The sequence below is a fragment of the Colletes latitarsis genome, unplaced genomic scaffold (assembly GCF_051014445.1).
Source record: "Colletes latitarsis isolate SP2378_abdomen unplaced genomic scaffold, iyColLati1 scaffold0027, whole genome shotgun sequence".
Classification (NCBI taxonomy): Eukaryota; Metazoa; Arthropoda; class Insecta; order Hymenoptera; family Colletidae; genus Colletes; species Colletes latitarsis.
In genome coordinates, this window is record NW_027488377.1 from 3,808,081 (window position 1) to 3,833,655 (window position 25,575).

Below are 25,575 nucleotides of genomic sequence, written 5' to 3' on the forward strand. Positions count from 1 at the left end.
GAGGGCAAATCCTAGACCTAACCCAGACCTAACATGCGTTATCCTCTAAAATATTTATCAAGACCAGGTTTAATTGAATGTTTCAGTGTGGTACAACATTACTACGTGAACCAAACCTGAAAAAACCCAGGATCTGTTCAACAAGTATGTGGAGAATGCGAAAGTATGTGTCTGATGAGGGCAAATCCCAGGCCTAACCTAGACATAACATGCGTTATCCTCTAAAATGTTGATCGAAACCAGGTTAAATGGACTGTTTCAGTGTGGTACCACATTACTACAGGATCCAAACTAGAAAAAGTCCAGAATCTGGCCATCAAGTATGAGAAATATGCGAAAGTACGAGCCTGATGAGAGCAAATCCCAGACCTAACCAAGACCTAACATGCGTTATTCTCTAAAATACTGATCGAAACCAGGTTTAATGGACTGTTCCAGTGTGGTACCACATTACTACATGATCGAAACCAGAAAAAACCCAGGATCTGTTTAACAAGTATGAGAAATATGCGAAAGTACGAGCCTGATAAGTGCAAATCCCAGACCTAACCTAGACCTAGCATGAGTTATTCTCAAAAATATTGATCGAAAGCAGGTTTATTCGACAGTTTCAGTATGGTACAACATTACTACGTGATCCAAACCAGAAAAAACCCAGGATACGTTCAAAAAGTATGTGAAGAATGCGAAAGTATGTGTCTGATGAGGGAAAATCCCAGGCCTAACTTAGACCTAACATGCGTTATCCTCTAAAATATCGATCGAAACTGGGTTTCATTTACTGTTTCAGTGTGGTACCACATTACTACGTGATCCAATCCAGAAAAAGCCCTGGATCTAGCCATCAAGTATGAGAAATATGCGAAAGTATGAGCCTGATGAGGGCAAATCCTAGACCTAACCCAGACCTAACATGCGTTATCCTCTAAAATATTTATCAAGACCAGGTTTAATGGAATGTTTCAGTGTGGTACCACATTACTACGTGATCCAAACCTGAAAAAACCCAGGATCTGTTCAACAAGTATGTGAAGAATGCGAAAGTATGTGTCGGATGAGGGAAAATCCCAGGCCTAACCTAGACCTAGCATGCGTTATCCTCAAAAATATTGATCGAAACCAGGTTTAATCGACTGCTTCAGTGTGGTACCACATTACTACCTGATCCAAACCAGAAAAATACCCTGGATCTGTTCAACTAGTATGTGAAGAACGCGAAAATATGACCCTGATGAGGGCAAATCACAGGCCTAACCTAGACATAACATGCGTTATCCTCAAAAATATTGATCGAAACCAGGTTTAATGGACTGTTTCAGTGTGGTACCGCATTACTACGGGATACAAACCAGAAAAAGCACAGAATCAGGCCATCAAGTATGAGAAATTTGCGAAAGTACGAGCCTGATGAGAGCAAATCCCAAACCTATCCTAGACCTAACATGAGTTATCCTCTAAAATATTGATCGAAACCAGGTTTAATCGACTATTTCTGTGTGGTGCCACATTACTACGTGATCCAAACCAGAAAAAACCCAGGATACGTTCAACAAGTATGTGAAGAATGCGAAAGAATGAGTCTGATGAGGGAAAATCCCAGGCCTAACTTAGACCTAACATGCGTTATCCTCTAAAACATTTATCAGTACCAGGTTTAATTGAATGTTTCAGTGTGGCACCACATTTCTACGTGATCCAAACCGGAAAAAAACCCAGGATCTGTTCAACAAGTATGTGCAGTATGCGAAAGTATGAGTCTGATAAGGGCAAATCCCAGGCCTAACCCAGACCTAACTTGCGTTGTCCTCTAAAATATTGATGGAAACTAGGTTTAATTGACTGTTTTAGTGTGGTACCACTTTACTACGTGATCCATAGCAGAAAAAACCCTCGATTAGGTCAACATGTATGTTAAAACTGCGAAAGTATGACCCTGATGAGGGCAAATCCCAGGCCTAACCTAGACCTAACATGCGTTATCCTCTAAAATATTTATCAAGACCAGGTTTAATTGAATGTTTCAGTGTGGTACCACACTACTGCGTGATCCAAACCAGAAAAAACCCAGGATCTGTTCAACAAGTATGTGAAAAATGCGAAAGTATGATCCTGACGAGGGCAAATCCCAGACCTATCCCAGACCTAACTTGAGTTGTCCTCTAAAATAGTGATGGAAACCAGGTTTAATTGACTGCTTCAGTGTGGTACTACATTACTACGTGATGCAATCCAGAAATAGCCCAGGATCTAGCCATGAATTATGAGAAATATGCGAAAGTATGAGACTGATGAGGGCAAATTCCCAGACCTATCCCAGACATAACTTGCGTTATCCTCTAAAATATTGATCGATACCAGGTTTAATTGACAGTTTTAGTGTGGCACCACTTTACTACGTGATCCAAAGCAGAAAAAACCCTCGATGAGGTCAACATGTATGTCAAAACTGCGAAAGTATGACCCTGATGAGGGCATATCCCAGGCCTAACCTAGACCTAACATGCGTTTCCCTCAAAAATATTTATCAGTACCAGGTTTAATTGAATGTTTCAGTGTGGTACCACATTACTACGTGATCCAAACCAGAAAAAAACCCAGGATCTGTTCAACAAGTATGTGAAGTATGCGAAAGTATGAATATGATGAGGGCTAATCCCAGGCCTAACCTAGACATTACATGCGTTTTCCTCTGAAATATTGATCGAAACCAGGTTGAGTGGACTGTTTCAATGTGGTACCACATTACTGCGTGATCCAAACTAGGAAAAACCCAGTATCTAGCCATCAAGTATGTGAAATATGCGAAAGAATGAGCCTGATGAGAGCAAATCCCAGACCTAACCTAGACCTAACATGTGTTATCCTCAAAAATATTGATCGAAACCAGGTTTAATGGACTGTTTCAGTGTGGTACCACTTTACTACGTGATCCAAAGCAGAAGAAGCCCTCGATCAGGTCAACACGTATGTTAAAACTGCGAAAGTATGACCCTGATGAGGGCAAATCGCAGGCCTAACCTAGACCTAACATGCGTTATCCTCTAAAATATTGATCGAAACCAGGTTTAATGGACTGTTTCAGTGTGCTACCACATTACTACATGATTCAATCCAGAAAAAGCCCTGGATCTAGCCATCAAGTATGAGAAATATGCGAAAGTATGAGCCTGATGAGGGCAAATCCTAGACCTAACCCAGACCTAACATGCGTTATCCTCTAAAATATTTATCAAGACCAGGTTTAATTGAATGTTTCTGTGTGCTACCACATTACTACGTGATCCAAACCAGAAAAAACCCAGGATCCGTTCAACAAGTATGTGAAGAATGCGAAAGTATGTGTCGGATGAGGGAAAATCCCAGGCCTAACCTAGACCTAGCATGCGTTACCCTCAAAAATATTGTTAGAAACAAGGTTTAATCGACTGTTTCAGTGTGGTACCACGTTACTACGTGATCCAAACCAGAAAAAGCCCACAATCTGGCCATCAACTATGAGAAATATGCGAAAGTACGAGCCTGATGAGAGCAAATCCCAGACCTAACCAAGACCTAACATACGTTATTCTCTAAAATACTGATCGAAACCAGGTTTAATGGACTGTTCCAGTGTGGTACCACATTACTACATGATTCAATCCAGAAAAAGCCCTGGATCTAGCCATCAAGTATGAGAAATATGCGAAAGTATGAGCCTGATGAGGGCAAATACTAGACCTAACCCAGACCTAAAATGAGTTATCCTCTAAAATATTTATCAAGACCAGGTTTAATGGACTGTTTCAGTGTGCTACCACATTACTACGTGATCCAAACCAGAAAAAACCCAGGATCCGCTCAACAAGTATGTGAAGAATGCGAAAGTATGTGTCGGATGAGGGAAAATCCCAGGCCTAACCTAGACCTAACATGCGTTACCCTCAAAAATATTGTTAGAAACCAGGTTTAATCGACTGTTTCAGTGTGGTACCACGTTACTACGTGATCCAAACCAAAAAAGGCCCACAATCTGGCCATCAACTATGAGAAATATGCGAAAGTACGAGCCTGATGAGAGCAAATCCCAGACCTAACCAAGACCTAACATACGTTATTCTCTAAAATACTGATCGAAACCAGGTTTAATGGACTGTTCCAGTGTGGTACCACATTACTACATGATCGAAACCAGAAAAAACCCAGGATCTGTTCAACAAGTATGTGAAAAACATGAAACTATGAGCGTGATGAGGGCAAATCCCAGGCCTAACCTAGACCTAACATGCGTTATCATCTAAGATATTGATCAAAACCAGGTTTAATCGACTGCTTCAGTGTGGTACCACATTACTACGTGATCCAAACCAGAAAAAACCCAGGATACGTTCAACAAGTATGTGAAGAATGCGAAAGTATGTGTCTGATGAGGGAAAATCACAGGCCAAACTTATACCTAACATGCGTTATCCTCTAAAATATCGATCGAAACTGGGTTTCATTTACTGTTTCAGTGTGGTACCACATTACTACGTGATCCAATCCAGAAAAAGCCCTGGATCTAGCCATCAAGTATGAGAAATATGCGAAAGTACGAGCCTGATGAGAGCAAATCCCAGACCTAACCAAGACCTAACATGCGTTATTCTCTAAAATACTGATCGAAACCAGGTTTAATGGACTGTTCCAGTGTGGTACCACTTTACTACGTGATCCAAACCAGAAAAAACCCAGGATATGTTCAACAAGTATGCGAAGAATGCGAAAGTATGTGTCTGATGAGGGAAAAACCCAGGCCTAACCTAGACCTAACATGCGTTACCCTAAAAAATATTGTTAGAAACCAGGTTTAATCGACTGTTTCAGTGTGGTACCACGTTACTACGTGATCCAAACCAGAAAAGGCCCACAATCTGGCCATCAACTATGAGAAATATGCGAAAGTACGAGCCTGATGAGAGCAAATCCCAGACCTAACCAAGACCTAACATACGTTATTCTCTAAAATACTGATCGAAACCAGGTTTAATGGACTGTTCCAGTGTGGTACCACATTACTACATGATCGAAACCAGAAAAAAACCCAGGATCTGTTCAACAAGTATGTGAAAAACATGAATCTATGAGCGTGATGAGGGCAAATCCCAGGCCTAACCTAGACCTAACATGCGTTATCATCTAAGATATTGATCAAAACCAGGTTTAATCGACTGCTTCAGTGTGGTACCACATTACTACGTGATCCAAACCAGAAAAAACCCAGGATACGTTCAACAAGTATGTGAAGAATGCGAAAGTATGTGTCTGATGAGGGAAAATCACAGGCCAAACTTATACCTAACATGCGTTATCCTCTAAAATATCGATCGAAACTGGGTTTCATTTACTGTTTCAGTGTGGTACCACATTACTACGTGATCCAATCCAGAAAAAGCCCTGGATCTAGCCATCAAGTATGAGAAATATGCGAAAGTACGAGCCTGATGAGAGCAAATCCCAGACCTAACCAAGACCTAACATGCGTTATTCTCTAAAATACTGATCGAAACCAGGTTTAATGGACTGTTCCAGTGTGGTACCACATTACTACGTGATCCAAACCAGAAAAAACCCAGGATACGTTCAACAAGTATGCGAAGAATGCGAAAGTATGTGTCTGATGAGGGAAAAACCCAGGCCTAACTTAGACCTAACATGCGTTATCCTCTAAAATACTGATCGAAACCAGGTTTAATGGACTGTTTCAGTGTGGTACCACATTTCTACGTGATCCAAACCAGAAAAAACGCAGGATCTGTTCAACAAGTATGTGGAAAATGCGAAAGTATGTGTCTGATGAGGGCAAGTCCCAGGCCTAACCCAGACCTAACATGCGTTATCCTCTAAAATATCGATCGAAACTGGGTTTCATTTACTGTTTCAGTGTGGTACCACATTACTACGTGATCCAATCCAGAAAAAGCCCTGGATCTAGCCATCAAGTATGAGAAATATGCGAAAGTATGAGCCTGATGAGGGCAAATCCTAGACCTAACCCAGACCTAACATGCGTTATCCTCTAAAATATTTATCAAGACCAGGTTTAGTTGAATGTTTCAGTGTGGAACAACATTACTACGTGATCCAAACCTGAAAAAACCCAGGATCTGTTCAACAAGTATGTGGAGAATGCGAAAGTATGTGTCTGATGAGGGCAAATCCCAGGCCTAACCTAGACATAACATGCGTTATCCTCTAAAATGTTGATCGAAACCAGGTTAAATGGACTGTTTCAGTGTGGTACCACATTACTACAGGATCCAAACTAGAAAAAGTCCAGAATCTGGCCATCAAGTATGAGAAATATGCGAAAGTACGAGCCTGATGAGGGCAAATCCTAGACCTAACCCAGACCTAACATGCGTTATCCTCTAAAATATTTATCAAGACCAGGTTTAATTGAATGTTTCAGTGTGGTACCACATTACTATGTTTCCAAACCTGAAAAAACCCAGGATCTGTTCAACAAGTATGTGGAGAATGCGAAAGTATGTGTCTGATAAGGGCAAATCCCAGGCCTAACCTAGACATAACATGCGTTATCCTCTAAAATATTTATCAAGACCAGGTTTAATTGAATGTTTCAGTGTGATACCACATTACTATTTGTCCAAACCTGAAAAAACCCAGGATCTGTCCAACAAGTATGTGGAGAATGCGAAAGTATGTGTCTGATGAGGGCAAATCCCAGGCCTAACCTAGACATAACATGCGTTATCCTCTAAAATATTGATCGGAACCAGGTTTAATGGACTGTTTCAGTGTGCTACCACATTACTACGTGATCCAAACCAGAAAAAACCCAGGATCCGTTCAACAAGTATGTGAAGAATGCGAAAGTATGTGTCGGATGAGGGAAAATCCCAGGCCTAACCTAGACCTAACATGCGTTACCCTCAAAAATATTGTTAGAAACCAGGTTTAATCGACTGTTTCAGTGTGGTACCACGTTACTACGTGATCCAAACCAGAAAAGGCCCACAATCTGGCCATCAACTATGAGAAATATGCGAAAGTACGAGCCTGATGAGAGCAAATCCCAGACCTAACCAAGATCTAACATACGCTATTCTCTAAAATACTGATCGAAACCAGGTTTAATGGACTGTTCCAGTGTGGTACCACATTACTACATGATCGAAACCAGAAAAAACCCAGGATCTGTTCAACAAGTATGAGAAGAACATGAAACTATGAGCGTGATGAGGGCAAATCCCAGGCCTAACCTAGACCTAACATGCGTTATCATCTAAGATATTGATCAAAACCAGGTTTAATCGACTGCTTCAGTGTGGTACCACATTACTACGTGATCCAAACCAGAAAAAACCCAGGATACGTTCAACAAGTATGTGAAGAATGCGAAAGTATGTGTCTGATGAGGGAAAATCACAGGCCAAACTTATACCTAACATGCGTTATCCTCTAAAATATCGATCGAAACTGGGTTTCATTTACTGTTTCAGTGTGGTACCACATTACTACGTGATCCAATCCAGAAAAAGCCCTGGATCTAGCCATCAAGTATGAGAAATATGCGAAAGTACGAGCCTGATGAGAGCAAATCCCAGACCTAACCAAGACCTAACATGCGTTATTCTCTAAAATACTGATCGAAACCAGGTTTAATGGACTGTTCCAGTGTGGTACCACATTACTACGTGATCCAAACCAGAAAAAACCCAGGATACGTTCAACAAGTATGCGAAGAATGCGAAAGTATGTGTCTGATGAGGGAAAAACCCAGGCCTAACCTAGACCTAACATGCGTTACCCTCAAAAATATTGTTAGAAACCAGGTTTAATCGACTGTTTCAGTGTGGTACCACGTTACTACGTGATCCAAACCAGAAAAGGCCCACAATCTGGCCATCAACTATGAGAAATATGCGAAAGTACGAGCCTGATGAGAGCAAATCCCAGACCTAACCAAGACCTAACATACGTTATTCTCTAAAATACTGATCGAAACAAGGTTTAATGGACTGTTCCAGTGTGGTACCACATTACTACATGATTCAATCCAGAAAAAGCCCTGGATCTAGCCATCAAGTATGAGAAATATGCGAAAGTATGAGCCTGATGAGGGCAAATACTAGACCTAACCCAGACCTAAAATGAGTTATCCTCTAAAATATTTATCAAGACCAGGTTTAATTGAATGTTTCAGTGTGATACCACATTACTATGTGTCCAAACCTGATAAAACCCAGGATCTGTCCAACAAGTATGTGGAGAATGCGAAAGTATGTGTCTGATGAGGGCAAATCCCAGGCCTAACCTACACATAACATGCGTTATCCTCTAAAATATTGATCGAAACCAGGTTTAATGGACTGTTTCAGTGTGCTACCACATTACTACGTGATCCAAACCAGAAAAAACCCAGGATCCGTTCAACAAGTATGTGAAGAATGCGAAAGTATGTGTCGGATGAGGGAAAATCCCAGGCCTAACCTAGACCTAACATGCGTTACCCTCAAAAATATTGTTAGAAACCAGGTTTAATCGACTGTTTCAGTGTGGTACCACGTTACTACGTGATCCAAACCAAAAAAGGCCCACAATCTGGCCATCAACTATGAGAAATATGCGAAAGTACGAGCCTGATGAGAGCAAATCCCAGACCTAACCAAGACCTAACATACGTTATTCTCTAAAATACTGATCGAATCCAGGTTTAATGGACTGTTCCAGTGTGGTACCACATTACTACATGATCGAAACCAGAAAAAACCCAGGATCTGTTCAACAAGTATGTGAAAAACATGAAACTATGAGCGTGATGAGGGCAAATCCCAGGCCTAACCTAGACCTAACATGCGTTATCATCTAAGATATTGATCAAAACCAGGTTTAATCGACTGCTTCAGTGTGGTACCACATTACTACGTGATCCAAACCAGAAAAAACCCAGGATACGTTCAACAAGTATGTGAAGAATGCGAAAGTATGTGTCTGATGAGGGAAAATCACAGGCCAAACTTATACCTAACATGCGTTATCCTCTAAAATATCGATCGAAACTGGGTTTCATTTACTGTTTCAGTGTGGTACCACATTACTACGTGATCCAATCCAGAAAAAGCCCTGGATCTAGCCATCAAGTATGAGAAATATGCGAAAGTACGAGCCTGATGAGAGCAAATCCCAGACCTAACCAAGACCTAACATGCGTTATTCTCTAAAATACTGATCGAAACCAGGTTTAATGGACTGTTCCAGTGTGGTACCACTTTACTACGTGATCCAAACCAGAAAAAACCCAGGATATGTTCAACAAGTATGCGAAGAATGCGAAAGTATGTGTCTGATGAGGGAAAAACCCAGGCCTAACCTAGACCTAACATGCGTTACCCTAAAAAATATTGTTAGAAACCAGGTTTAATCGACTGTTTCAGTGTGGTACCACGTTACTACGTGATCCAAACCAGAAAAGGCCCACAATCTGGCCATCAACTATGAGAAATATGCGAAAGTACGAGCCTGATGAGAGCAAATCCCAGACCTAACCAAGACCTAACATACGTTATTCTCTAAAATACTGATCGAAACCAGGTTTAATGGACTGTTCCAGTGTGGTACCACATTACTACATGATCGAAACCAGAAAAAAACCCAGGATCTGTTCAACAAGTATGTGAAAAACATGAATCTATGAGCGTGATGAGGGCAAATCCCAGGCCTAACCTAGACCTAACATGCGTTATCATCTAAGATATTGATCAAAACCAGGTTTAATCGACTGCTTCAGTGTGGTACCACATTACTACGTGATCCAAACCAGAAAAAACCCAGGATACGTTCAACAAGTATGTGAAGAATGCGAAAGTATGTGTCTGATGAGGGAAAATCACAGGCCAAACTTATACCTAACATGCGTTATCCTCTAAAATATCGATCGAAACTGGGTTTCATTTACTGTTTCAGTGTGGTACCACATTACTACGTGATCCAATCCAGAAAAGGCCCTGGATCTAGCCATCAAGTATGAGAAATATGCGAAAGTACGAGCCTGATGAGAGCAAATCCCAGACCTAACCAAGACCTAACATGCGTTATTCTCTAAAATACTGATCGAAACCAGGTTTAATGGACTGTTCCAGTGTGGTACCACATTACTACGTGATCCAAACCAGAAAAAACCCAGGATACGTTCAACAAGTATGCGAAGAATGCGAAAGTATGTGTCTGATGAGGGAAAAACCCAGGCCTAACTTAGACCTAACATGCGTTATCCTCTAAAATACTGATCGAAACCAGGTTTAATGGACTGTTTCAGTGTGGTACCACATTTCTACGTGATCCAAACCAGAAAAAACGCAGGATCTGTTCAACAAGTATGTGGAAAATGCGAAAGTATGTGTCTGATGAGGGCAAGTCCCAGGCCTAACCCAGACCTAACATGCGTTATCCTCTAAAATATCGATCGAAACTGGGTTTCATTTACTGTTTCAGTGTGGTACCACATTACTACGTGATCCAATCCAGAAAAAGCCCTGGATCTAGCCATCAAGTATGAGAAATATGCGAAAGTATGAGCCTGATGAGGGCAAATCCTAGACCTAACCCAGACCTAACATGCGTTATCCTCTAAAATATTTATCAAGACCAGGTTTAGTTGAATGTTTCAGTGTGGTACAACATTACTACGTGATCCAAACCTGAAAAAACCCAGGATCTGTTCAACAAGTATGTGGAGAATGCGAAAGTATGTGTCTGATGAGGGCAAATCCCAGGCCTAACCTAGACATAACATGCGTTATCCTCTAAAATGTTGATCGAAACCAGGTTAAATGGACTGTTTCAGTGTGGTACCACATTACTACAGGATCCAAACTAGAAAAAGTCCAGAATCTGGCCATCAAGTATGAGAAATATGCGAAAGTACGAGCCTGATGAGGGCAAATCCTAGACCTAACCCAGACCTAACATGCGTTATCCTCTAAAATATTTATCAAGACCAGGTTTAATTGAATGTTTCAGTGTGGTACCACATTACTATGTTTCCAAACCTGAAAAAACCCAGGATCTGTTCAACAAGTATGTGGAGAATGCGAAAGTATGTGTCTGATAAGGGCAAATCCCAGGCCTAACCTAGACATAACATGCGTTATCCTCTAAAATATTTATCAAGACCAGGTTTAATTGAATGTTTCAGTGTGATACCACATTACTATTTGTCCAAACCTGAAAAAACCCAGGATCTGTCCAACAAGTATGTGGAGAATGCGAAAGTATGTGTCTGATGAGGGCAAATCCCAGGCCTAACCTAGACATAACATGCGTTATCCTCTAAAATATTGATCGAAACCAGGTTTAATGGACTGTTTCAGTGTGCTACCACATTACTACGTGATCCAAACCAGAAAAAACCCAGGATCCGTTCAACAAGTATGTGAAGAATGCGAAAGTATGTGTCGGATGAGGGAAAATCCCAGGCCTAACCTAGACCTAACATGCGTTACCCTCAAAAATATTGTTAGAAACCAGGTTTAATCGACTGTTTCAGTGTGGTACCACGTTACTACGTGATCCAAACCAGAAAAGGCCCACAATCTGTCCATCAACTATGAGAAATATGCGAAAGTACGAGCCTGATGAGAGCAAATCCCAGACCTAACCAAGATCTAACATACGTTATTCTCTAAAATACTGATCGAAACCAGGTTTAATGGACTGTTCCAGTGTGGTACCACATTACTACATGATCGAAACCAGAAAAAACCCAGGATCTGTTCAACAAGTATGTGAAGAACATGAAACTATGAGCGTGATGAGGGCAAATCCCAGGCCTAACCTAGACCTAACATGCGTTATCATCTAAGATATTGATCAAAACCAGGTTTAATCGACTGCTTCAGTGTGGTACCACATTACTACGTGATCCAAACCAGAAAAAACCCAGGATACGTTCAACAAGTATGTGAAGAATGCGAAAGTATGTGTCTGATGAGGGAAAATCACAGGCCAAACTTATACCTAACATGCGTTATCCTCTAAAATATCGATCGAAACTGGGTTTCATTTACTGTTTCAGTGTGGTACCACATTACTACGTGATCCAATCCAGAAAAAGCCCTGGATCTAGCCATCAAGTATGAGAAATATGCGAAAGTACGAGCCTGATGAGAGCAAATCCCAGACCTAACCAAGACCTAACATGCGTTATTCTCTAAAATACTGATCGAAACCAGGTTTAATGGACTGTTCCAGTGTGGTACCACATTACTACGTGATCCAAACCAGAAAAAACCCAGGATACGTTCAACAAGTATGCGAAGAATGCGAAAGTATGTGTCTGATGAGGGAAAAACCCAGGCCTAACCTAGACCTAACATGCGTTACCCTCAAAAATATTGTTAGAAACCAGGTTTAATCGACTGTTTCAGTGTGGTACCACGTTACTACGTGATCCAAACCAGAAAAGGCCCACAATCTGGCTATCAACTATGAGAAATATGCGAAAGTACGAGCCTGATGAGAGCAAATCCCAGACCTAACCAAGACCTAACATACGTTATTCTCTAAAATACTGATCGAAACCAGGTTTAATGGACTGTTCCAGTGTGGTACCACATTACTACATGATTCAATCCAGAAAAAGCCCTGGATCTCGCCATCAAGTATGAGAAATATGCGAAAGTATGAGCCTGATGAGGGCAAATACTAGACCTAACCCAGACCTAAAATGAGTTATCCTCTAAAATATTTATCAAGACCAGGTTTAATTGAATGTTTCAGTGTGATACCACATTACTATGTGTCCAAACCTGAAAAAACCCAGGATCTGTCCAACAAGTATGTGGAGAATGCGAAAGTATGTGTCTGATGAGGGCAAATCCCAGGCCTAACCTACACATAACATGCGTTATCCTCTAAAATATTGATCGAAACCAGGTTTAATGGACTGTTTCAGTGTGCTACCACATTACTACGTGATCCAAACCAGAAAAAACCCAGGATCCGTTCAACAAGTATGTGAAGAATGCGAAAGTATGTGTCGGATGAGGGAAAATCCCAGGCCTAACCTAGACCTAACATGCGTTACCCTCAAAAATATTGTTAGAAACCAGGTTTAATCGACTGTTTCAGTGTGGTACCACGTTACTACGTGATCCAAACCAAAAAAGGCCCACAATCTGGCCATCAACTATGAGAAATATGCGAAAGTACGAGCCTGATGAGAGCAAATCCCAGACCTAACCAAGACCTAACATACGTTATTCTCTAAAATACTGATCGAAACCAGGTTTAATGGACTGTTCCAGTGTGGTACCACATTACTACATGATCGAAACCAGAAAAAACCCAGGATCTGTTCAACATGTATGTGAAAAACATGAAACTATGAGCGTGATGAGGGCAAATCCCAGGCCTAACCTAGACCTAACATGCGTTATCATCTAAGATATTGATCAAAACCAGGTTTAATCGACTGCTTCAGTGTGGTACCACATTACTACGTGATCCAAACCAGAAAAAACCCAGGATACGTTCAACAAGTATGTGAAGAATGCGAAAGTATGTGTCTGATGAGGGAAAATCACAGGCCTAACCCAGACCTAACATGCGTTATCCTCTAAAATATCGATCGAAATTGGGTTTCATTTACTGTTTCAGTGTGGTACCACATTACTACGTGATCCAATCCAGAAAAAGCCCTGGATCTAGCCATCAAGTATGAGAAATATGCGAAAGTATGAGCCTGATGAGGGCAAATCCTAGACCTAACCCAGACCTAACATGCGTTATCCTCTAAAATATTTATCAAGACCAGGTTTAGTTGAATGTTTCAGTGTGGTACAACATTACTACGTGATCCAAACCTGAAAAAACCCAGGATCTGTTCAACAAGTATGTGGAGAATGCGAAAGTATGTGTCTGATGAGGGCAAATCCCAGGCCTAACCTAGACATAACATGCGTTATCCTCTAAAATGTTGATCGAAACCAGGTTAAATGGACTGTTTCAGTGTGGTACCACATTACTACAGGATCCAAACTAGAAAAAGTCCAGAATCTGGCCATCAAGTATGAGAAATATGCGAAAGTACGAGCCTGATGAGGGCAAATCCTAGACCTAACCCAGACCTAACATGCGTTATCCTCTAAAATATTTATCAAGACCAGGTTTAATTGAATGTTTCAGTGTGGTACCACATTACTATGTTTCCAAACCTGAAAAAACCCAGGATCTGTTCAACAAGTATGTGGAGAATGCGAAAGTATGTGTCTGATAAGGGCAAATCCCAGGCCTAACCTAGACATAACATGCGTTATCCTCTAAAATATTTATCAAGACCAGGTTTAATTGAATGTTTCAGTGTGATACCACATTACTATTTGTCCAAACCTGAAAAAACCCAGGATCTGTCCAACAAGTATGTGGAGAATGCGAAAGTATGTGTCTGATGAGGGCAAATCCCAGGCCTAACCTAGACATAACATGCGTTATCCTCTAAAATATTGATCGAAACCAGGTTTAATGGACTGTTTCAGTGTGCTACCACATTACTACGTGATCCAAACCAGAAAAAACCCAGGATCCGTTCAACAAGTATGTGAAGAATGCGAAAGTATGTGTCGGATGAGGGAAAATCCCAGGCCTAACCTAGACCTAACATGCGTTACCCTCAAAAATATTGTTAGAAACCAGGTTTAATCGACTGTTTCAGTGTGGTACCACGTTACTACGTGATCCAAACCAGAAAAGGCCCACAATCTGGCCATCAACTATGAGAAATATGCGAAAGTACGAGCCTGATGAGAGCAAATCCCAGACCTAACCAAGATCTAACATACGTTATTCTCTAAAATACTGATCGAAACCAGGTTTAATGGACTGTTCCAGTGTGGTACCACATTACTACATGATCGAAACCAGAAAAAACCCAGGATCTGTTCAACAAGTATGTGAAGAACATGAAACTATGAGCGTGATGAGGGCAAATCCCAGGCCTAACCTAGACCTAACATGCGTTATCATCTAAGATATTGATCAAAACCAGGTTTAATCGACTGCTTCAGTGTGGTACCACATTACTACGTGATCCAAACCAGAAAAAACCCAGGATACGTTCAACAAGTATGTGAAGAATGCGAAAGTATGTGTCTGATGAGGGAAAATCACAGGCCAAACTTATACCTAACATGCGTTATCCTCTAAAATATCGATCGAAACTGGGTTTCATTTACTGTTTCAGTGTGGTACCACATTACTACGTGATCCAATCCAGAAAAGGCCCTGGATCTAGCCATCAAGTATGAGAAATATGCGAAAGTACGAGCCTGATGAGAGCAAATCCCAGACCTAACCAAGACCTAACATGCGTTATTCTCTAAAATACTGATCGAAACCAGGTTTAATGGACTGTTCCAGTGTGGTACCACATTACTACGTGATCCAAACCAGAAAAAACCCAGGATACGTTCAACAAGTATGCGAAGAATGCGAAAGTATGTGTCTGATGAGGGAAAAACCCAGGCCTAACTTAGACCTAACATGCGTTATCCTCTAAAATACTGATCGAAACCAGGTTTAATGGACTGTTTCAGTGTGGTACCACATTTCTACGTGATGCAAACCAGAAAAAACGCAGGATCTGTTCAACAAGTATGTGGAAAATGCGAAAGTATGTGTCTGATGAGGGCAAGTCCCAGGCCTAACCCAGACCTAACATGCGTTATCCTCTAAAATATCGATCGAAACTGGGTTTCATTTACTGTTTCAGTGTGGTACCACATTACTACGTGATCCAATCCAGAAAAAGCCCTGGATCTAGCCATCAAGTATGAGAAATATGCGAAAGTATGAGCCTGATGAGGGCAAATCCTAGACCTAACCCAGACCTAACATGCGTTATCCTCTAAAATATTTATCAAGACCAGGTTTAGTTGAATGTTTCAGTGTGGTACAACATTACTACGTGATCCAAACCTGAAAAAACCCAGGATCTGTTCAACAAGTATGTGGAGAATGCGAAAGTATGTGTCTGATGAGGGCAAATCCCAGGCCTAACCTAGACATAACATGCGTTATCCTCTAAAATGTTGATCGAAACCAGGTTAAATGGACTGTTTCAGTGTGGTACCACATTACTACAGGATCCAAACTAGAAAAAGTCCAGAATCTGGCCATCAAGTATGAGAAATATGCGAAAGTACGAGCCTGATGAGGGCAAATCCTAGACCTAACCCAGACCTAACATGCGTTATCCTCTAAAATATTTATCAAGACCAGGTTTAATTGAATGTTTCAGTGTGGTACCACATTACTATGTTTCCAAACCTGAAAAAACCCAGGATCTGTTCAACAAGTATGTGGAGAATGCGAAAGTATGTGTCTGATAAGGGCAAATCCCAGGCCTAACCTAGACATAACATGCGTTATCCTCTAAAATATTTATCAAGACCAGGTTTAATTGAATGTTTCAGTGTGATACCACATTACTATTTGTCCAAACCTGAAAAAACCCAGGATCTGTCCAACAAGTATGTGGAGAATGCGAAAGTATGTGTCTGATGAGGGCAAATCCCAGGCCTAACCTAGACATAACATGCGTTATCCTCTAAAATATTGATCGAAACCAGGTTTAATGGACTGTTTCAGTGTGCTACCACATTACTACGTGATCCAAACCAGAAAAAACCCAGGATCCGTTCAACAAGTATGTGAAGAATGCGAAAGTATGTGTCGGATGAGGGAAAATCCCAGGCCTAACCTAGACCTAACATGCGTTACCCTCAAAAATATTGTTAGAAACCAGGTTTAATCGACTGTTTCAGTGTGGTACCACGTTACTACGTGATCCAAACCAGAAAAGGCCCACAATCTGTCCATCAACTATGAGAAATATGCGAAAGTACGAGCCTGATGAGAGCAAATCCCAGACCTAACCAAGATCTAACATACGTTATTCTCTAAAATACTAATCGAAACCAGGTTTAATGGACTGTTCCAGTGTGGTACCACATTACTACATGATCGAAACCAGAAAAAACCCAGGATCTGTTCAACAAGTATGTGAAGAACATGAAACTATGAGCGTGATGAGGGCAAATCCCAGGCCTAACCTAGACCTAACATGCGTTATCATCTAAGATATTGATCAAAACCAGGTTTAATCGACTGCTTCAGTGTGGTACCACATTACTACGTGATCCAAACCAGAAAAAACCCAGGATACGTTCAACAAGTATGTGAAGAATGCGAAAGTATGTGTCTGATGAGGGAAAATCACAGGCCAAACTTATACCTAACATGCGTTATCCTCTAAAATATCGATCGAAACTGGGTTTCATTTACTGTTTCAGTGTGGTACCACATTACTACGTGATCCAATCCAGAAAAAGCCCTGGATCTAGCCATCAAGTATGAGAAATATGCGAAAGTACGAGCCTGATGAGAGCAAATCCCAGACCTAACCAAGACCTAACATGCGTTATTCTCTAAAATACTGATCGAAACCAGGTTTAATGGACTGTTCCAGTGTGGTACCACATTACTACGTGATCCAAACCAGAAAAAACCCAGGATACGTTCAACAAGTATGCGAAGAATGCGAAAGTATGTGTCTGATGAGGGAAAAACCCAGGCCTAACCTAGACCTAACATGCGTTACCCTCAAAAATATTGTTAGAAACCAGGTTTAATCGACTGTTTCAGTGTGGTACCACGTTACTACGTGATCCAAACCAGAAAAGGCCCACAATCTGGCTATCAACTATGAGAAATATGCGAAAGTACGAGCCTGATGAGAGCAAATCCCAGACCTAACCAAGACCTAACATACGTTATTCTCTAAAATACTGATCGAAACCAGGTTTAATGGACTGTTCCAGTGTGGTACCACATTACTACATGATTCAATCCAGAAAAAGCCCTGGATCTCGCCATCAAGTATGAGAAATATGCGAAAGTATGAGCCTGATGAGGGCAAATACTAGACCTAACCCAGACCTAAAATGAGTTATCCTCTAAAATATTTATCAAGACCAGGTTTAATTGAATGTTTCAGTGTGATACCACATTACTATGTGTCCAAACCTGAAAAAACCCAGGATCTGTCCAACAAGTATGTGGAGAATGCGAAAGTATGTGTCTGATGAGGGCAAATCCCAGGCCTAACCTACACATAACATGCGTTATCCTCTAAAATATTGATCGAAACCAGGTTTAATGGACTGTTTCAGTGTGCTACCACATTACTACGTGATCCAAACCAGAAAAAACCCAGGATCCGTTCAACAAGTATGTGAAGAATGCGAAAGTATGTGTCGGATGAGGGAAAATCCCAGGCCTAACCTAGACCTAACATGCGTTACCCTCAAAAATATTGTTAGAAACCAGGTTTAATCGACTGTTTCAGTGTGGTACCACGTTACTACGTGATCCAAACCAAAAAAGGCCCACAATCTGGCCATCAACTATGAGAAATATGCGAAAGTACGAGCCTGATGAGAGCAAATCCCAGACCTAACCAAGACCTAACATACGTTATTCTCTAAAATACTGATCGAAACCAGGTTTAATGGACTGTTCCAGTGTGGTACCACATTACTACATGATCGAAACCAGAAAAAACCCAGGATCTGTTCAACATGTATGTGAAAAACATGAAACTATGAGCGTGATGAGGGCAAATCCCAGGCCTAACCTAGACCTAACATGCGTTATCATCTAAGATATTGATCAAAACCAGGTTTAATCGACTGCTTCAGTGTGGTACCACATTACTACGTGATCCAAACCAGAAAAAACCCAGGATACGTTCAACAAGTATGTGAAGAATGCGAAAGTATGTGTCTGATGAGGGAAAATCACAGGCCTAACCCAGACCTAACATGCGTTATCCTCTAAAATATCGATCGAAATTGGGTTTCATTTACTGTTTCAGTGTGGTACCACATTACTACGTGATCCAATCCAGAAAAAGCCCTGGATCTAGCCATCAAGTATGAGAAATATGCGAAAGTATGAGCCTGATGAGGGCAAATCCTAGACCTAACCCAGACCTAACATGCGTTATCCTCTAAAATATTTATCAAGACCAGGTTTAGTTGAATGTTTCAGTGTGGTACAACATTACTACGTGATCCAAACCTGAAAAAACCCAGGATCTGTTCAACAAGTATGTGGAGAATGCGAAAGTATGTGTCTGATGAGGGCAAATCCCAGGCCTAACCTAGACATAACATGCGTTATCCTCTAAAATGTTGATCGAAACCAGGTTAAATGGACTGTTTCAGTGTGGTACCACATTACTACAGGATCCAAACTAGAAAAAGTCCAGAATCTGGCCATCAAGTATGAGAAATATGCGAAAGTACGAGCCTGATGAGGGCAAATCCTAGACCTAACCCAGACCTAACATGCGTTATCCTCTAAAATATTTATCAAGACCAGGTTTAATTGAATGTTTCAGTGTGGTACCACATTACTATGTTTCCAAACCTGAAAAAACCCAGGATCTGTTCAACAAGTATGTGGAGAATGCGAAAGTATGTGTCTGATAAGGGCAAATCCCAGGCCTAACCTAGACATAACATGCGTTATCCTCTAAAATATTTATCAAGACCAGGTTTAATTGAATGTTTCAGTGTGATACCACATTACTATTTGTCCAAACCTGAAAAAACCCAGGATCTGTCCAACAAGTATGTGGAGAATGCGAAAGTATGTGTCTGATGAGGGCAAATCCCAGGCCTAACCTAGACATAACATGCGTTATCCTCTAAAATATTGATCGAAACCAGGTTTAATGGACTGTTTCAGTGTGCTACCACATTACTACGTGATCCAAACCAGAAAAAACCCAGGATCCGTTCAACAAGTATGTGAAGAATGCGAAAGTATGTGTCGGATGAGGGAAAATCCCAGGCCTAACCTAGACCTAACATGCGTTACCCTCAAAAATATTGTTAGAAACCAGGTTTAATCGACTGTTTCAGTGTGGTACCACGTTACTACGTGATCCAAACCAGAAAAGGCCCACAATCTGGCCATCAACTATGAGAAATATGCGAAAGTACGAGCCTGATGAGAGCAAATCCCAGACCTAACCAAGATCTAACATACGTTATTCTCTAAAATACTGATCGAAACCAGGTTTAATGGACTGTTCCAGTGTGGTACCACATTACTACATGATCGAAACCAGAAAAAACCCAGGATCTGTTCAACAAGTATGTGAAGAACATGAAACTATGAGCGTGATGAGGGCAAATCCCAGGCCTAACCTAGACCTAACATGCGTTATCATCTAAGATATTGATCAAAACCAGGTTTAATCGACTGCTTCAGTGTGGTACCACATTACTACGTGATCCAAACCAGAAAAAACCCAGGATACGTTCAACAAGTATGTGAAGAATGCGAAAGTATGTGGCTGATGAGGGAAAATCACAGGCCAAACTTATACCTAACATGCGTTATCCTCTAAAATATCGATCGAAACTGGGTTTCATTTACTGTTTCAGTGTGGTACCACATTACTACGTGATCCAATCCAGAAAAAGCCCTGGATCTAGCCATCAAGTATGAGAAATATGCGAAAGCACGAGCCTGATGAGAGCAAATCCCAGACCTAACCAAGACCTAACATGCGTTATTCTCTAAAATACTGATCGAAACCAGGTTTAATGGACTGTTCCAGTGTGGTACCACATTACTACGTGATCCAAACCAGAAAAAACCCAGGATACGTTCAACAAGTATGCGAAGAATGCGAAAGTATGTGTCTGATGAGGGAAAAACCCAGGCCTAACCTAGACCTAACATGCGTTACCCTCAAAAATATTGTTAGAAACCAGGTTTAATCGACTGTTTCAGTGTGGTACCACGTTACTACGTGATCCAAACCAGAAAAGGCCCACAATCTGGCCATCAACTATGAGAAATATGCGAAAGTACGAGCCTGATGAGAGCAAATCCCAGACCTAACCAAGACCTAACATACGTTATTCTCTAAAATACTGATCGAAACCAGGTTTAATGGACTGTTCCAGTGTGGTACCACATTACTACATGATCGAAACCAGAAAAAAACCCAGGATCTGTTCAACAAGTATGTGAAAAACATGAAACTATGAGCGTGATGAGGGCAAATCCCAGGCCTAACCTAGACCTAACATGCGTTATCATCTAAGATATTGATCAAAACCAGGTTTAATCGACTGCTTCAGTGTGGTACCACATTACTACGTGATCCAAACCAGAAAAAACCCAGGATACGTTCAACAAGTATGTGAAGAATGCGAAAGTATGTGTCTGATGAGGGCAAGTCCCAGGCCTAACCCAGACTTAACATGCGTTATCCTCTAAAATATCGATCGAAACTGGGTTTCATTTACTGTTTCAGTGTGGTACCACATTACTACGTGATCCAATCCAGAAAAAGCCCTGGATCTAGCCATCAAGTATGAGAAATATGCGAAAGTATGAGCCTGATGAGGGCAAATCCTAGACCTAACCCAGACCTAACATGCGTTATCCTCTAAAATATTTATCAAGACCAGGTTTAGTTGAATGTTTCAGTGTGGTACAACATTACTACGTGATCCAAACCTGAAAAAACCCAGGATCTGTTCAACAAGTATGTGGAGAATGCGAAAGTATGTGTCTGATGAGGGAAAATCCCAGGCCTAACCTAGACCTAACATGCGTTACCCTCAAGAATATTGTTGGAAACCAGGTTTAATCGACTGTTTCTGTGTGGTACAACATTACTACCTGATCCAAACCAGAAAAATACCCAGGATCTGTTCAACAAGTATGTGAAGAATGCGAAAGTATGTGTCTGATGAGGGAAAATCACAGGCCAAACTTATACCTAACATGCGTTATCCTCTAAAATATCGATCGAAACTGGGTTTCATTTACTGTTTCAGTGTGGTACCACATTACTACGTGATCCAATCCAGAAAAAGCCCTGGATCTAGCCATCAAGTATGAGAAATATGCGAAAGTACGAGCCTGATGAGAGCAAATCCCAGACCTAACTAAGACCTAACATGCGTTATTCTCTAAAATACTGATCGAAACCAGGTTTAATGGACTGTTCCAGTGTGGTACCACATTACTACGTGATCCAAACCAGAAAAAACCCAGGATACGTTCAACAAGTATGCGAAGAATGCGAAAGTATGTGTCTGATGAGGGAAAATCCCAGGCCTAACCTAGACCTAACATGCGTTACCCTCAAGAATATTGTTGGAAACCAGGTTTAATCGACTGTTTCTGTGTGGTACAACATTACTACCTGATCCAAACCAGAAAAATACCCAGGATCTGTTCAACAAGTATGTGAAGAACGCGAAAATATGACCCTGAGGAGGGCATATCCCAGACCTATACCAGACCTAACTAGCGTTATCATATAAGATATTGATCGAAACCAGGTTTAATCGACTGTTTCAGTGTGGTACCACATTCCTACGTGATCCAAACCAGAAAAAGCCCAGAATCTGGCCATCAACTATGAGAAATATGCGAAAGTACGAGCCTGATGAGAGCAAATCCCAGACCTAACCAAGACCTAACATGCGTTATTCTCTAAAATACTGATCGAAACCAGGTTTAATGGACTGTTCCAGTGTGGTACCACAGTACTACATGATCGAAACCAGAAAAAACCCAGGATCTGTTCAACAAGTATGTGAAAAACGCGAAACTATGAGCGTGATGAGGGCAAATCCCAGACCTATCCTAGACCTAACATGAGTTATCCTCTAAAATATTGATCGAAACCAGGTTTAATCGACTATTTCTGTGTGGTGCCACATTACTACGTGATCCAAACCAGAAAAATACCCAGGATCTGTTCAACAAGTATGTGAAGAACGCGGAAGTATGACCCTGATGAGGGCAAATCCCAGGCCTAACCTAGAACTAACATGCGTTATCCTCAAAAATATTTATCGGAACCAGGTTTAATCGACTATTTCTGTGTGGTGCCACATTACTACGTGATCCAAACCAGAAAAATACCCAGGATCTGTTCAACAAGTATGTGAAGAACGCGAAAATATGACCCTGAGGAGGGCAAATCCCAGACCTATACCAGTCCTAACTAGCGTTATCATCTAAGATATTGATCGAAACCAGGTTTAATCGACTTTTTCTGTGTGGTACCACATTACTACATGATCCAAACCAGGAAAAGCAAAGAATCTGGCCGTCAAGTATGAGAAATTTGCGAAAGTACGAGCCTGATAAGAGCAAATCCCAGACCTAACCTAGACCTAGCATGAGCTATTCTCAAAAATATTGATCGAAAGCAGGTTTATTCGACAGTTTCAGTGTGGTACCACATTACTACGTGATCCAAACCAGAAAAAACCCAGGATACGTTCAAAAAGTATGTGAAGAATGCGAAAGCATGTGTCTGATGAGGGAAAATCCCAGGCCTAACTTAGACCTAACATGCGTTATCCTCTAAAATATCGATCGAAACTGAGTTTCATTTACTGTTTCAGTGTGGTACCACATTACTACGTGATCCAATCCAGAAAAAGCCCTGGATCTAGCCATCAAGTATGAGAAATATGCGAAAGTATGAGCCTGATGAGGGCAAATCCTAGACCTAACCCAGACCTAACATGCGTTATCCTCTAAAATATTTATCAAGACCAGGTTTAATGGAATGTTTCAGTGTGGTACCACATTACTACGTGATCCAAACCTGAAAAAACCCAGGATCTGTTCAACAAGTATGTGAAGAACGCGGAAATATGACCCTGATGAGGGCAAATCCCGGGCCTAACCTAGACCTAACATGCGTTACCCTCAAAAATATTGATCGAAACCAGGTTTAATCGACTGCTTCAGTGTGGTACCACATTACTACCTGATCCAAACCAGAAAAATACCCTGGATCTGTTCAACAAGTATGTGAAGAACGCGAAAATATGACCCTGATGAGGGCAAATCACAGGCCTAACCTAGACATAACATGCGTTATCCTCAAAAATATTGATCGAAACCAGGTTTAATGGACTGTTTCAGTGTGGTACCGCATTACTACGGGATCCAAATCAGAAAAAGCACAGAATCAGGCCATCAAGTATGAGAAATTTGCGAAAGTACGAGCCTGATGAGAGCACATCCCAAACCTATCCTAGACCTAACATGAGTTATCCTCTAAAATATTGATCGAAACCAGGTTTAATCGACTATTACTGTGTGGTGCCACATTACTACGTGATCCAAACCAGAAAAAACCCAGGATACGTTCAACAAGTATGTGAAGAATGCGAAAGAATGAGTCTGATGAGGGAAAATCCCAGGCCTAACTTAGACCTAACATGCGTTATCCTCTAAAATATCGATCGAAACTGAGTTTCATTTACTGTTTCAGTGTGGTACCACATTACTACGTGATCCAATCCAGAAAAAGCCCTGGATCTAGCCATCAAGTATGAGAAATATGCGAAAGTATGAGTCTGATGAGGGAAAATCCCAGACCTATCCCAGACCTAACTTGCGTTATCCTCTAAAATATTGATCGATACCAGGTTTAATTGACAGTTTTAGTGTGGCACCACTTTACTACGTGATCCAAAGCAGAAAAAACCCTCGATGTGTCAACATGTATGTCAAAACTGCGAAAGTATGACCCTGATGAGGGCATATCCCAGGCCTAACCTAGACCTAACATGCGTTATCCTCAAAAATATAGATCGAAACCAGGTTTAATCGACTGTTTCAGTGTGGTACCACATTACTACGTGATCCAAACCAGAAAAAAACCCAGGATCTGTTCAACAAGTATGTGAAGTATGCGAAAGTATGAATCTGATGAGGGCTAATCCCAGGCCTAACCTAGACATAACATGCGTTATCCTCTGAAATATTGATCGAAACCAGGTTGAGTGGACTGTTTCAGTGTGGTACCACATTACTGCGTGATCCAAACCAGGAGAAACCCAGTATCTAGCCATCAAGTATGTGAAATATGCGAAAGAATGAGCCTGATGAGAGCAAATCCCAGACCTAACCAAGACCTAACATACGTTATTCTCTAAAATACTGATCGAAACCAGGTTTAATGGACTGTTCCAGTGTGGTACCACATTACTACATGATCGAAACCAGAAAAAACCCAGGATCTGTTCAACAAGTATGTGAAAAACATGAAACTATGAGCGTGATGAGGGCAAATCCCAGGCCTAACCTAGACCTAACATGCGTTATCATCTAAGATATTGATCAAAACCAGGTTTAATCGACTGCTTCAGTGTGGTACCACATTACTACGTGATCCAAACCAGAAAAAACACAGGATACGTTCAACAAGTATGTGAAGAATGCGAAAGTATGTGTCTGATGAGGGAAAATCACAGGCCAAACTTATACCTAACATGCGTTATCCTCTAAAATATCGATCGAAACTGGGTTTCATTTACTGTTTCAGTGTGGTACCACATTACTACGTGATCCAATCCAGAAAAAGCCCTGGATCTAGCCATCAAGTATGAGAAATATGCGAAAGTACGAGCCTGATGAGAGCAAATCCCAGACCTAACCAAGACCTAACATGCGTTATTCTCTAAAATACTG